The sequence below is a fragment of the Taeniopygia guttata genome, chromosome 28 (genome assembly GCF_048771995.1).
Source record: "Taeniopygia guttata chromosome 28, bTaeGut7.mat, whole genome shotgun sequence".
In the NCBI taxonomy this organism is placed as follows: Eukaryota; Metazoa; Chordata; class Aves; order Passeriformes; family Estrildidae; genus Taeniopygia; species Taeniopygia guttata.
Window position 1 is genome coordinate 3,515,536 of NC_133053.1, and position 13,776 is coordinate 3,529,311.

Below are 13,776 nucleotides of genomic sequence, written 5' to 3' on the forward strand. Positions count from 1 at the left end.
ATTCCACCATCCCCAAACCCACCTCATCCCAAACCTACCTCATCTCATCATCCCTAAAACCCACCTCATACCAAACCCACCTGATCCCAAACCCACCTCATCCCACCATGCCCAAACCCATCTCATTCTAGCATCCCCAAACCCTCATCCCAGCATCCCCAAATCCCACCTGATCCCACCATCCCCAAACCCACCTGGTCCCATCATCCCCAAATCCCACACCTCACCTGATCCCAGCATCCCGAAACCCTCACCCCAGCATCCCCACACGGGCTGGCTCAGTCCAGAAGCTCCTGGCTCAGGACGAGCAGGGAACCTTTAAACCCTTTTGAACCATCATCTGGGCTGGGGGAGGAAATATCTCCTCTGCTAACCCCGAGACCCCTCTGGGGCGTTTTGGGGACCCCACAGGGAGCAGCCGAAGGCGGGGCGGGCTCGGAAGCGGCGGATGATGTTGGGAGGATGTGGGGGAGGCTGCGATGTTTGGGGACCAACAGCGGTTGCCAGGGGTGACGCGGTCCCCTCCCGCTCTCCTCCCGTTGCCAGGCGACGCGGGGAGCGTTTCCCAAACCAAACATCCCCATCCCGCCTCACAAAATATGTCAGCAGGGTATTTTCAGGAGCCCGGGGAAGGCAGGAGGGACAAATAACGCCTTTGCCATGGTAACTGCGAGGGGGGGCCGCGGGCGCCGCCGCCGCTTTGTTTTGGTTGGGTTTGATTTTATTGAATTGTTATTTCAGAATAAACGGATTAGCGGGATGGGGGAGCGCTCGGCAAAGCAGATGCTCAGGAGAGAAATATTTTTGTTCTTTTTGCTCGGTTGGGGTTTTAAAAAAAATAATATTAGGGAATTAAGGGTTTTTGAAGCTGGGGTGTAGATGCTCTGGAGAGAAATCTTGTTCATTTGGAGTTTTTTACAAATAATATTAAGGAATTAAGCTTTTTTGGAGCTGAGTGTAGATGCTCAGGAGAGAAATCTTGTCCGTTTGGGGTTTTAAAAAAATAATATTAAGTGATTAAGCTTTTCTGGAGCTGAGTGTAGATGCTCAGGAGAGAAATCTTGTTCATTTGGGGTTTTTAAAAAATAATATTAAGTAATTAAACTTTTTTGGGGCTGGGTGTAGATGCTCTGGAGAGAAATATTTTTGTTCATTTGGGGTTTTTTACAAATAATACTAAGGAATTAAGCTTTTTTGGAGCTGAGTGTAGATGCTCAGGAGAGAAATCTTGTTCATTTGGGGTTTTAAAAAATAATATTAAGTGATTAAGCTTTTCTGGAGCTGAGTGTAGATGCTCAGGAGAGAAATCTTTTTGTTCATTTGGGGTTTTTTACAAATAATATTAAGGAATTAAGCTTTTTTGGAGCTGGGTGTAAACTACTCACGGTGTTTCTGCACCCCTAAGCACACACAAGTCCTTCAGCAAGTTCTCTTCCAACTTATGTCTTTTTTTTTCCCTATCTATTTGTAGATCCCTCCAAGTCTTCCAGCAGAATTTAGATCATTTCAGCCAGGGTTTAGCTTACTTCAAACAGGTTTGCTTTTCTTGGTGGTGGCTGTGAATCCAGGCAAAGGCAGCCTGGCTGGGAAATAAGTTTTTGGGAGAGGGGCTGTGTGGTTTTGGAGTGTCCCCTGATTTGATGAAGAGGAGAAATTAATCAAAAGGATGTTTTCTTCTAGTGCCATGAACGTGGAAAGCTAATTCAAATTCTCCACATGGATTTTTTTACATTAGAATTTGAGGCAATTAATCATAAGCAAAAAATGTGGAGACACTCGGAGGATTTTAAGAGAGCTTGCTCTGGGGAGATAAAGATTAGAGAAAGGCTTTTGTTGGGCTGGTGGAAACATCATTGTCCTGGGTGCTGTGGTCTGATCTAACAAATAAAAGTTCTGCTGTGCTTGCTGATCATCAGTGAGACCACAGACTGCTGTCACAGGCCCCAAGAGGAGCAGATCTGGGGCAGAATTTGTCTCTCCAGCTTTTCAGTTTAAGTTTAGGCAGTGGCATCGCTTCAGTTCACCTTGGCAAGGATCAATAGAAGCTCATCACTGGTGATTTCCAGGTGCGGGTGCTTTCACTGCTTCCTCTGGTGTTTCTTCCAAGTGTTTTGCCAGTGATTATAGAATCACAAAGTTTGGAAAAGACCTCCAGGATAAAGCCCAACGTTTGATGGAATGCAGTGTTGCAAGCTTGGACTGAGGCATTCACTTCTCTGAGGCACATGGCATAAAAAGTTGGAGTCACTCATCCACTGGATGAAAAATAAAAGTCACAATCCTGAGCACGTTTTAAATCAAGTCTTCCAAAATTTTGGTTCTTTAAGGATTTTTAATCCTTAAAGATTTTAAGGCTCTTTTGGATCTTTGAGGATTTTTTCCCCTCAGCTATTGCTGACCCAGTCCCCAAACTACTCCTTAGTCTTTTAGCATTTATTTCCTTCTCAGGGGAGCTGCCCTGCATGAGAAGAATTAATCCAGAAATATTCTGAAGGAGGCAACCAATCTTTTGGTGGAGATGTTTAGAGCAGCATTCATCAGAGAGCAACTACTTATGGAAGACAAGAACAACTTAAAAATGACAACTGGAAATTAAAAAGTCATAATTTAAAGACTCTCCCTGGCTAAGGGATAACACAGACAGCACCTGCAGCTCTCTGATGTGATCCAATAGCATTTACACTCATTAATGAAAAAATCAATCAAACCAAGCTCATTCAACTCCTGCCCATCCCACCACTGCTTTAAGGCAAACTTCAGCACTGCAGCCTCCAAACTCTGTGAAAATGGTTAAAAGCCGACATTTGGCCAAGTGAAGGACTTCAAAAGAGAATTCTGGCCAGGACAGCAGAAGCAGCAAAGGTGGACGTGACCAACCTCCTGACAACTGTGGTCTCACTCAAAGCCCAGCCTGTAAAACCAGCCCAAACTCCCTGCCTAGATCCCCTTGCTCCTTACACCAGAATTCCTGCAGGGATATCTTTGCTGGCACTGACCCAAGAGCCATCAGCTCCTCTCAGAGTGTAAAAGAGACCAGCTGCCCTCATAGACCCACTGTAGTTATTCCAAATTAAATCCAAGATGCTTCTCATTTCATTCCTTTCTCCTAAGTGCCCTTTTCTCTGCTTTAATATGCTAAAAATTACTGCTGGGATGAGGAAAACACATTAAAATTGAGAGTTCACACCTCTCAAGTGTGGATGGCAGTGGAGGTTTTAGGATTCCAGTTGCTGGAGTCCTGTAACTCCCACAAGTGCCTGACAAGGAAAAGGGTTTTCAGCTTTCCAACTTTTACTGAAAAAAAAGTCAAGAGAAGAACATGAATTCAGAAAAATCACTATTTAAACTGTCCACCTCCCTTCTTTTTATCTCTTAGTGGGGTTTTAACCCAACTTTATACTTCAGGGAGTTTCTGGTCTCATGGGGGAAGGAGTTTATTTGCACTCATAGAGCAGCTCAAATCTCCCCCCCCCTTTTTCCCCAAAAAAGTTTCTTTCTACTTTTCCTTTTCAGAAGATGAAATGAACTTCTTACAGGAAGGAGAGCAATGTGAGGAGTGTTAAGTGTGATTGCAGAAGCTATTTCCAGTCTCTACAGCATTTACTGAGCAGTATATTGAAGAGGCCATGAAATGCTAATGATCTCCAGACTGCCAGAGATACCGTCCTAAATAGAAGGAAAAAAATCTCTTTGAGAGATTTTTTTTTTTTTTGCCTATTCCAGCTCCAGAAAAACCACACAAAACTTTAACACCTCCCTTTGGCTAAAGCTCTCTAAGTTACACTGGAAGAAAACCGAAAAGGAAAACCAGATGGGGGTGGAGGAGTGGATAAAGATGATCCAGAGCTAAAATATCCATTAGTAGGAAATTCCAACATCTCTTCCCCCTCCTCCACCCCCCCAAAAAAAAAAAAAAAAACCCAACCAAACGGGCTGCATGGGTCAGATTCCACCCGCAGACCCAGGAACCAGCTCCAAACACATTCACTCAGCCCTTTTTATTCTCTTGCTTGTCTAAGTGGCTGCTAGGCAACCCCAGCAGCATCGCTGCTCATATGCATTAAGTATTAACTATTATTTCATTCCTTCCCCCCTTTTCCACAAAAAGGCTGCAAATTTGTGGCAGATCATTCTTTTCCCAAAAGGGAATGCTGGCTGAAAATGGAGCTGTGTAAAGGATGGATATTGCCAGTTTAGTTCCAGGTTGGGATGCATCCACCACCCTGTACTACCCACCTGGAGCTCTCCTTAGGGGATGGAAAACTCATTTTTGGTACACCAGGAGATGCAGCTGCTCCAAGCTAAGCTCTGGAGGGAACTGCAGTGCTGCCCACACAGGGAGCCAAAAATTCTGGTGTCACTTTGGTGAAGTAGCAACCACCCCCACTGCTGCAGCCCTTGTGTCCATCTGGAGGAGGGAATTCTCCTGTGGGAATAAACCCTGCTTTTGCCAGAGATGGGCAGCAGGAAGGATGCTGCTGCCCTGCCCAAGGCAGGATTTGAGACACAATTCAAAGATTCCTGCTCCCCTCCCTCTGAGAGGCAGTTGTGGGAGCAGCATCCCAATCCCTGCCAAAGGCAACTCCCCCAGCCACTCCCGTGGATTTTCATCTGAAGAAATAAACATCAAAATTGGGATGGGACAGAAGAAAGCAGAAGCTGGTGGTGTTTAGAAATGGTTGGGATACTTCAGCTCAGCAAGGAAATTCAGTGATGTATCCAGCTCCCCTCAGCCTGGTCCCTAACTTTGGTGACACTCCTGTACCATTACCAGGACAATCATTACAACAGAGGAGGAAGGTGCTGCTCAGGACAATAAAACCTCGGGAAAAAGTGAATTTTTCACCTGCAAGAAGACTCCAAGAAAGGAGAGGGAAGACTGCTGACAAGTAAAAACCAGCACTCTTCCAGCCCAGTGACATTTCTGAGTAATTACAAACCCTTAGGATCCATTATAATGTTAATTTACATGCCAGTTGTTCTGGAGAAGTGTGATTAGATGTTGTGTAGCTACGATGCAGACTGGAAAGAATGCTAAGAATGCCTCCACTCCGAACTGAACAGTATTGGACTAAACCCTTTTCTGACCCAGAGATGGGATAACTGAGAGGTGTTTTAAAAACTTTTATTCCATTTTCAGTCTCATTTGAAGGGTGAGATAATACAGGTGTTACAATTCACACCATCACAATCTGAAGCCAAATATTTCCTAATAACAATACACTATAAGCTAGATTTCTATAGAATATACAGAGCTTTTCTTTACTTTCCTTCCATAATATATTTTCACTATAAAATAGGTTTCTTGGCCTATCAGCTTTTGTCACACCATAGTGCAAATTCCTTAAAATTAATAATCTAAAATTGTTCTTTGTGGGTCCTAATATAATATGTTCTTTTATAGTTTTATTTCTCTAAAATATTTAGGGTTTTTTTGTAAGGTTATCTTTTGAAAGTTGTTTCTAGTTCCATTTCTTTCTCAACAATGTCTGTCCTATTCTATGGCATTTCTAAGTCAGCATTTCTTATCTCAAGGTTTGTATAGAGACGAACACTGTGAGCTTTCCGTCAGGTTTTGAGAATTACCTACAAAATCCATTTCCCACAGGCAGCAGCAGGAAGAGCAGGAGCTGGAGCAGAGAGGGCATCCCACAGAGCTTGGGCAGGACCACAGGCACAGGGCAGGTCCTGGCAGCAGAAGGTTCAGGGCTCAGGAGGCTCCAGAGAAGCTGCCAAGCAATGGGAATGTTCACACAATCCCAGGATGGGTTGGGCTGGAAGGATCTTAAACCCATCCAGTGCCACCCCTGCCATGGCAGGGACACCTTCCACTGCCCCAGGCTGCTCCAGGTCCTGTCCAGGGCACTGCCAGGGATCCAGGGGCAGCCCCAGCTGCTCTGGGAATTCCATCACAGCCCCTCCCCACCCTCCCAGGGAACAATTCCTGCCCAATATCCCATCCATCCCTGCCCTCTTGTGGGAAGCCATTCCCTGTGCCCTGTCCCTCCAGCGCCCTGTGATCAAACAGCATCTCCAGGAAAAACCTGGCACAAAAGCATTCCAAAGGTTTCTTTCCAGGACACATCTCCCAGCCCCATTCCCAGTTTTCCATTCCCAGTTCCTTTCCCATCCCCATTCCCAGATTTCCATTTCCAGATCCCATTCCCTCATCCCACTCCAAACCCCCTTCCCATTCCCAGGTTCCAATTCCCAGGTTCCCATTCCCAGTTCCTGTTCCAAGTTTCCCATTCCCAGATTCCATTCCCAGTTCCCATTCCCAATTTTCCATCCTCAGCCAAAGCAGAGTCTGTGGTTCCTTGTCCCCTGCAGTGTGTGGCTGCTCCCAGGACAATCCCAGGTACACAGCTCATCCTCCTCTCCCTGGGGTCCCACTGGTGCCACTCCTCACCTCTTCCAAACAAAGAATTCAGTATTTATCTCAGCTGGGAGCATCCAACTGATCTAAGTCACCAGCCCAATTCAAGAGCCCAGGCTAAGTGTTTTCTCTAATACAGACCAACAAGAAAATGTTTGTTTTTCAAATTATGAGCCATTTCTTATGTTCTAACCAATGTTATGTCCTTGTGTTTCCTATGCTGCTTATGTTTTTCAAATTATAAGCCATTTCTTATGTTCTAACCAATGTTATGTCCTTGCATTTCCTATGCTGCCTATATTCTAACCAATATCAGTTGAGGATGACAAAAACTTTTAAAAAGGTTTTAAAGCACGACAAAACCTGTTAAAAAGGGTAAAAACTATAACGAATCTCTTTATACACAATGCCTGCCCATTTCACAATGAAGAGAAGCAAAACTAGTAATTTTAAATTTTTTTTTTAACATTAATGTCACAGCACATTTGGAAGCAGAATCAGGCATAATTTCATTTCTGAAACCTACCCATTAAAAGGGCTGCCAGAGTTGATATAAATTTTCCTCTACAAAACAAATTGATTAAATGCAAACTAAACTGGAGTCCCTAAAGCTTTGTCACAGCAAACTTCACGCAGCAGTTTTGCAATTTGCAGGTAGAAATACATCAGAACATTCATTTTCAGCCTCATACCAGCATCTCGTTACTCTGCAAAGTAATATTTTTAAGCTATGAATAGGATCTAAATTATTCAGGGATGGAAAAAACAAATCCATCTCCTCTGGAAAGGAAACCACCAGCTGCTGAGAGCAGAGCAACTCTTCTCCTAAGGCCAAATAATCAGCAATGCAAATACCAGTGGAGAAGTGCAGCACTGTGAGCAAGGGAAAGGTTTTCTAGGAATATTCATGCAGGGGAAAAGGGTTTTGTAATATTTAGGGTGGAAGAGACCTCCCAGAGCATCAAGTCCAAGTTGTGACTGATCCCCAGATTGTCACCAGAGCACTGAGTGCCACATCCAGGTGTGGACACCTCCAGGAAACCTCCCCTGGCAGCACCTTCTAATGTTTAAATCCCCTTCTAGGGAAGAATCCCTCCTAATGTCCAGGCTGAAAGGGTGCAGGAGGTCATTAAGTGTTGGTTTTCCTAGCTTTTACAGAGATGGGATAAATTAATTTTAAAATGATTAAAATTAAATTTAAATTTGAAATTTTTAATTAATGGCAAAAATTTTTAGACATTAACATTTTAATATTTTACATTTAATTGAAATTTAAACTAATTAATTTAAAAATAATAAAATAAATAAATTACATTGCATTAATTTAATTACATAATTTAAGTAAATTTAAAATTAATTTTAATTAATTTAATTAATTTAAAATCTGCAGCGCATACATATAAATATACAAGACTATATAAACTCCCTACCAAGTTTTAAGAATTTTTTTACAAATCCATTTCTCACATCAAAGGAGCAGAAAAGGCAGAGGGAGAAGGAATCTCCTCAGCATCACCTGAGGTTCTGACACAGTCACACCTGGAACTGCTTTTTTTCATGGATATTTCAAATACCAGGTTCAGGGAGAGTTTAAATGAGGACAGGAAAAGAAGGGGAAAGGGGGACATTTGCACAGATTTAATTCTTTGAGCACATAAAGGAAGGAATTTTCAGATTTAATTCCCTGAGCACATGAAGGAGGAAATTTGCACAGTTTTTATTCTCTGAGCACTTAAAGGAATTTGCACAATTTAATTATCTGAGCACACGAAGGAAGGAATTTGCACAGATTTAATTCTCTGAGCACACAAAGAAGGGAATTTGCACAGATTTTATTCTCTGCGCACATGAAGGAAGGAATTTTCAGATTTTATTCCCTGAGCACATGAAGGAGGAAATTTGCACCGATTTTATTCTCTGAGCACATAAATGAAGGAGTTTGCACAGATTTAATTCTATGAGCACATAAAGGAAGGAATTTGCACAGATTTAATTCTCTGAGCACATGAAGGAAGGAGGAAATGTGTACAATTTAATTCTCTGAGCACACAAAGGAGGAAATTTTCACAATTTAATTCTCTGAGCACCTGAAGGAGATGGCAGCGATGAGGAGGAACCAGGGCTCTTCTGCCAGGTCCCCAGCTCTCTCTTGGCCACCCTGATATTTGCAAATTCCCACAAGGATCCCAGTTGCCAGTGCAAGAATAAACTCATTTTTGTTCTGAGCAAGGCCAGCCTCCTTTCCAGCCACACCTCAGCTGACTTCAAAAAGTTTTGTGCCAAAACTCAAGAATCAGGAGCAGATCTTTCCTTGCTGGAACACCAAAGGAGGCAGGAGGATGTTGTCTGTGCTCCTGGGTGGGAAATGGATTTGTACAAAATTCTCAAAGCTTGACAGAAAGCTTCTGTATTGTCTCACTCTTCATATGAGACTGAAAATGGAATAAAAGTTTTTAAAATGCCTCTGAGTTGCCCTATCTGTGGGGCAGAAAAAGGCTTAATCCAACACTCCTGGATATCTGCGTCTCCAGGAGCAGCAGCTGAATATTGCTGAATATTACAGAATACTGCTGAATATTATTGAATAGTGCTGAATATAATTGAATATTATTGAATATTGCTGAGTATAATTGAATATTATTGAATATTATTGAATATTATTGAATATTATTGAATATTAAGCACTCCCCAGACCTGCCTCTCAGTTGCCCCATCTCTGGGTCACAAAAAGGCTTAATCCAACACTCCTGGATATCTGTGTCTCCAGGAACAGCAGCTGAATATTGATGAATATTATTGAATATTATTGAATATTACTTAATATTATTGAATAGTGCTGAATATTATTGAATATTATTAATATTATTGAACATTCTTGAACATTCTTGAACATTATTGAACATTATTGAATATTAAGCACCCCCAGACTTGCCTGAGGCATTGAGCCACTCTGGATTTTGCAAAATCACAGTGCAAGAGCACTGAACCAGCAGCAGCAGCAGCTTTATTCTGCTGTGAAGAATATTGAAGAGCTTTCACCACATGAAGCACAGGGACATCACTCTGAGGCACTGAGAGCCAAGACCTTGCTCTGTGTGGGCTGGGAAGCTTTCAAAGGATTTTTTTCCATAGGAAAAATTGCAGAGGTTTGATCAACTCACCTCAAGCTGATTCTCCTGCCTGAGTTGCAGAGCTTCAAAAGGATCAGAGGAATCAGCGTTCAGGTTTTCCACTGTACTAAGGATTTACTCTATTTCCCCTTTGAAATTATGAATTGCGTGTTTATCACCCCATTGTTGCTCTCTTAATTTTGTGACTGAATTGCATAAACCTGTGTTTTAAAAGGTACAGCCTAACACTAATCTGACATTCCATGGGGTAAATCTTTGCAGCATTCTTCCCAAACAGGAAAAGGAAAAAAGTCCTGTAGGAAGGGCAGAGAGGACAGAGCATGAAACTCCACTTTATTCTGTTATTGAGGCATTGGGATTGGGGCTTCTACAACATCCACACTCACCCTTCCCTCCTCTCTGACTCACAGTCTCTGATGGGCCAGGAGCTGTGGGTATTTATGAGCCAAACATGTTCCAACAGCTCAAAGCATGAGCTCAAACAGCTTCCAGCAGCTCTGGAGAGCCTCAGAGCAGCAGGTAGCCAGGAAAGACCACGGTGCTGCCAATTTTAACAGCAGAATGATTTGTTCTCTTAAAAAAACTTCACCTTTCATTGGCTCCTTTATTTACCAAGGAGAGATTTGGGTGGGGAATAGAGGGATGAGTCTCTTCTGTGCAGCCAGATGGAATTCCAAACCCAGTTAGTTCAGGCAGGGAGTTAAGGGGAAGATGACAAAATATGTTTTCCATTAACGTAACAGCGGAAAACACGAGGTTTAAAATGCAGTATACAAACAATCACTGCTCTGCTACCAGAACCTGTGCCAACAGGAGGGATCTGATCACCACAGTTAGCTTAAACCAACAGCAGCAGAGCTGGAAATCAGAAATTTGGTATTTGAGTCTGAAATATTTGCTAGGGGTGCTACTTGCCATCAGACTTCAGTCAAAATAAGCTTTAGCAAATGCTAAGTTAAACTATCCCATCTGACTCTTTCAAAGGCAAAAAAAGCCAAGTAGGTTTTGTTAATCCTGAATTTCCAGTTCAGCCTTCCAGCCAAGAAGGGACATTTTTTGCTCTTGCTCTTATTCACCATGTGGTTCTAAAGTGGGTAGGGTTAGTGGCATAGGGCAGCAATCAAGATATTGACAGCGAATTTTAACAATAATAGAACATTGATTTTTTTTTTTTTTTTAACTGGGGAAGTTTTACTTTTGCAGGTGGAAGGGAGAAAAAAAAGAGAGCACCATCATCTTCCCTGTGTCTGCACTCAGGTGCTGTGGCAGAAAGCACTCCAGGAGAAGAGGAAGAGGAAGAGGAAGAGGAAGAGGAAGAGGAAGAGGAAGAGGAAGAGGAAGAGGAAGAGGAGAGGAGAGGAGAGGAGAGGAGAGGAGAGGAGAGGAGAGGAGAGGAGAGGAGAGGAGAGAAGAGAAGAGAAGAGAAGAGAAGAGAAGAGAAGAGAAGAGAAGAGAAGAGAAGAGAAGAGAAGAGAAGAGAAGAGAAGAGAAGAGAAGAGAAGAGAAGAGAAGAGAAGAGAAGAGAAGAGAAGAGAAGAAGAGAAGAGAAGAGAAGAGAAGAGAAGAGAAGAGGAGAGGAGAGGAGAGGAGAGGAGAGGAGAGGAGAGGAGAGGAGAGGAGAAGAGAAGAGAAGAGAAGAGAAGAGAAGAGAAGAGAAGAGAAGAGAAGAGAAGAGAAGAGAAGAGAAGAGAAGAGAAGAGAAGAGAAGAGAAGAGAAGAGAAGAGAAGAGAAGAGAAGCTCAACTCTTATATTTAAACTTTCTGATGCAGGGAAAATTAGTAAAAAATTCATAAACCTGAGGAAAAAAAAGGTATAATAATCACTGCAGAGTGGCCACAGGCTGTCAGTTGTCACCAACTTCCACTTCACTGCTGTGCTACAATGGTTATAAACCTGAAGTGTAAAGTGGAAATTCATCCACAGACAATTTACTTTTCCCCAGCAGAATATTGCATGATGTTCTGGCTAATCACATAATTCAATCCTCATGTATTCAGAAAGCAGTCAGAAATCAGGAGAATGCATTCAAAACGTTCACTGTGTGGAACATTTCATTGCCCAAACATCACAATATAAATTCAAGCAAGTAGCTGCCAAAAGAAAAAGTTAGAACAGAAATTCCTTAATGATTGACTAAGGAGAGACTCATCACCAAGGTATTAAGTAATTCTTATGGGGAAGTGAATTAGAATTGCAGTGAATGATGTATTAATTATTTGGTGGCAGTTGAAGAAAAAAGCTTTCTTTTTTTTTTTTTTTTTTAAGGACATGAGGTTAGAATACAGCTGGAGGAATTTAACCCATTATATAAACTGACTTTAAATGTGCAAAGAGGGAAATCTGACTTTCACTGGGTGCTGCAAACAGAGCAATACGGAACAAAGAGTTTTACTCATCTGCAGTCCACTTTTGTTCCAAAATTCCCTTTTTAGAGCATTCTATCTGTGTGTTCATCTGGATTGTAAAACAGCCTGAAGGGTGATACTGCAGGCACTTCAGCAAGAAATGCCCCAAGCACTATTTCCCCCAAATTTCTCAAATTAAACCATTTCTCCAGGGTTCTGTTGGCTGTTTTCCCTCTCTGAATTTTTTCAGCACCAAAACATCGCTCTGAGCATCATCTCTGCATCTCCACCAGCCCAAGCCCTGCAGGATCCCCACCCCCAGAAAACTGGGGGAGGAAATTTTTAAACAGGAAAATCCTCTGGAGAAGGGTTTTTTCCTGGGGGATCATTTTCAGAGAGCAGAAAGAAGCCAGGAGGTCCCTTCCAACTAAACCATTCTGGGATTGTCTAAGTGCCTCTGCACAAAATATTCCAGGAGGGCACAAATAGTGGCACTATCCCCCAAAAAAGAAAAAAAAAAAAAAGAAGCAGCAGAGTAATAATGACACCATCCCCAAAAAATTTGTGTCTTGTTTTGATCAGTGAGTAAAGCTACAATCACCTGAGGCTTTCAAAGCACTTTACAAATATTAATCCTTAGGAGTTTGCCCATCTTAACTTTCTGGCTTCTAGGGGAAAACAGCACCACCACCACCACTACAAAAAAAAAAAAAAAAAAAAAAAAAAAAAAAAAAAAAAAAAAAAACCAAACCAAAACAAAAAAAAAAACAACAAAAAAAGAAACAAAAACAAAAAAAACAACAACCAATAAAACCACCAAAAAAAACCCCTCCAAAACCTCAAAACAACAGGGATTGAATTATTCCCTACTGGAAAATGGAAATGAAAGCACACAGCAGCAAATAAAGCAGGGTTTCCCAAACACACTCTGAAGTGCCAAAGAATGTGGATTGTGGATCAGAAAAATATGGGACTGCCTAGATCGGAGATTAATTTATGCCTCAGAGACAGGCCTGAGGAATCTAAGGTGGCGCAGAAACCCCAATCAGAAACGTGGAATAAACAGCCTTGGAACTGCACTTGATCACAATTTACCCTTGGAAATACACTCTCTCATAATGTGTTTGCACGTGTATGTATACAGGTATATTTTATATATCACTGAGTATCAATCTCACAGATACTGACACAGAGGCAGCTCCAGAGCTTAACCCAGAGATTTTCTTGTGATAGTCACACCCTCAGATGTTTTGATATAAAATGTCTCCTTTCAGTCCCCAGCAAGGAAGTGGTGATTTTGATTTTCACAACCACAGAGCCTGCAAAGAACCTGTGGGGCTAAAGCCGAAGCACTTCCCCACAGGGCAGCAGTCAGGGACCTCACAATCCTGAGCGTGACAAGGGGAATCAGGTTTGCATGGCAGATTTAATTCATGAAAAGGGGGCAGAAAAGGACAAAGTGGTCCACAGCGACAATGGCTGCAATCCATTCCCTGTCTTGGCCGTGGTCACAGAATCATGGTGATGCCTCAGGTTGGAGCTTTTGTTTTTCAGGTTCTGTGCTGCTTTAGTATGTGGGTCTGGGCTTCATATCAGGGGATGGTGAGCTCTCTTCAGAGTAGGGAGACAAAACAATTCCTTCTCCAGCTGGGGACCAAGGACAAGTGATCCAAATCTCAGGTCTAAGAGCACAAACAATGTGGAATGATGAGAGAAAAACAAGCAGGATGGGACTGCCTGGGCTGGAGCTGGAATTGGACAATGAACTCCAGTGTGCAAATGGAGCAGAACTTATAAAAATGAGAGACACTGTGAGCAGTTGTGTATTTTGTGACCATTTTGGTTCATTTTGGGTGTAGCCCTGACTGGGCTCTTGTGCTGCCCAAGGTGGATCCACTGAGGCCTTTTAATAAATCCCTGCTT

The 13,776-nt window shown here is 42.4% G+C and overlaps 1 protein-coding gene and 1 long non-coding RNA gene across 7 annotated transcripts in view; one reads left to right on the forward strand and one right to left on the reverse strand.

Annotated features, from left to right (window-relative positions):
• The window catches only part of LOC100219508 (DNA-binding protein RFX2), a 73,151-nt gene that overhangs the window by 47,327 nt on the left and 12,048 nt on the right, over positions 1 to 13,776 (reverse strand). The gene's annotated exons all lie outside the window — the stretch shown is intronic.
• LOC121468072 (uncharacterized) lies at positions 308 to 11,327 on the forward strand. The gene is made up of 2 exons (XR_012052172.1): positions 308 to 663; positions 10,711 to 11,327. It is a non-coding gene; the product is annotated as an uncharacterized lncRNA (long non-coding RNA).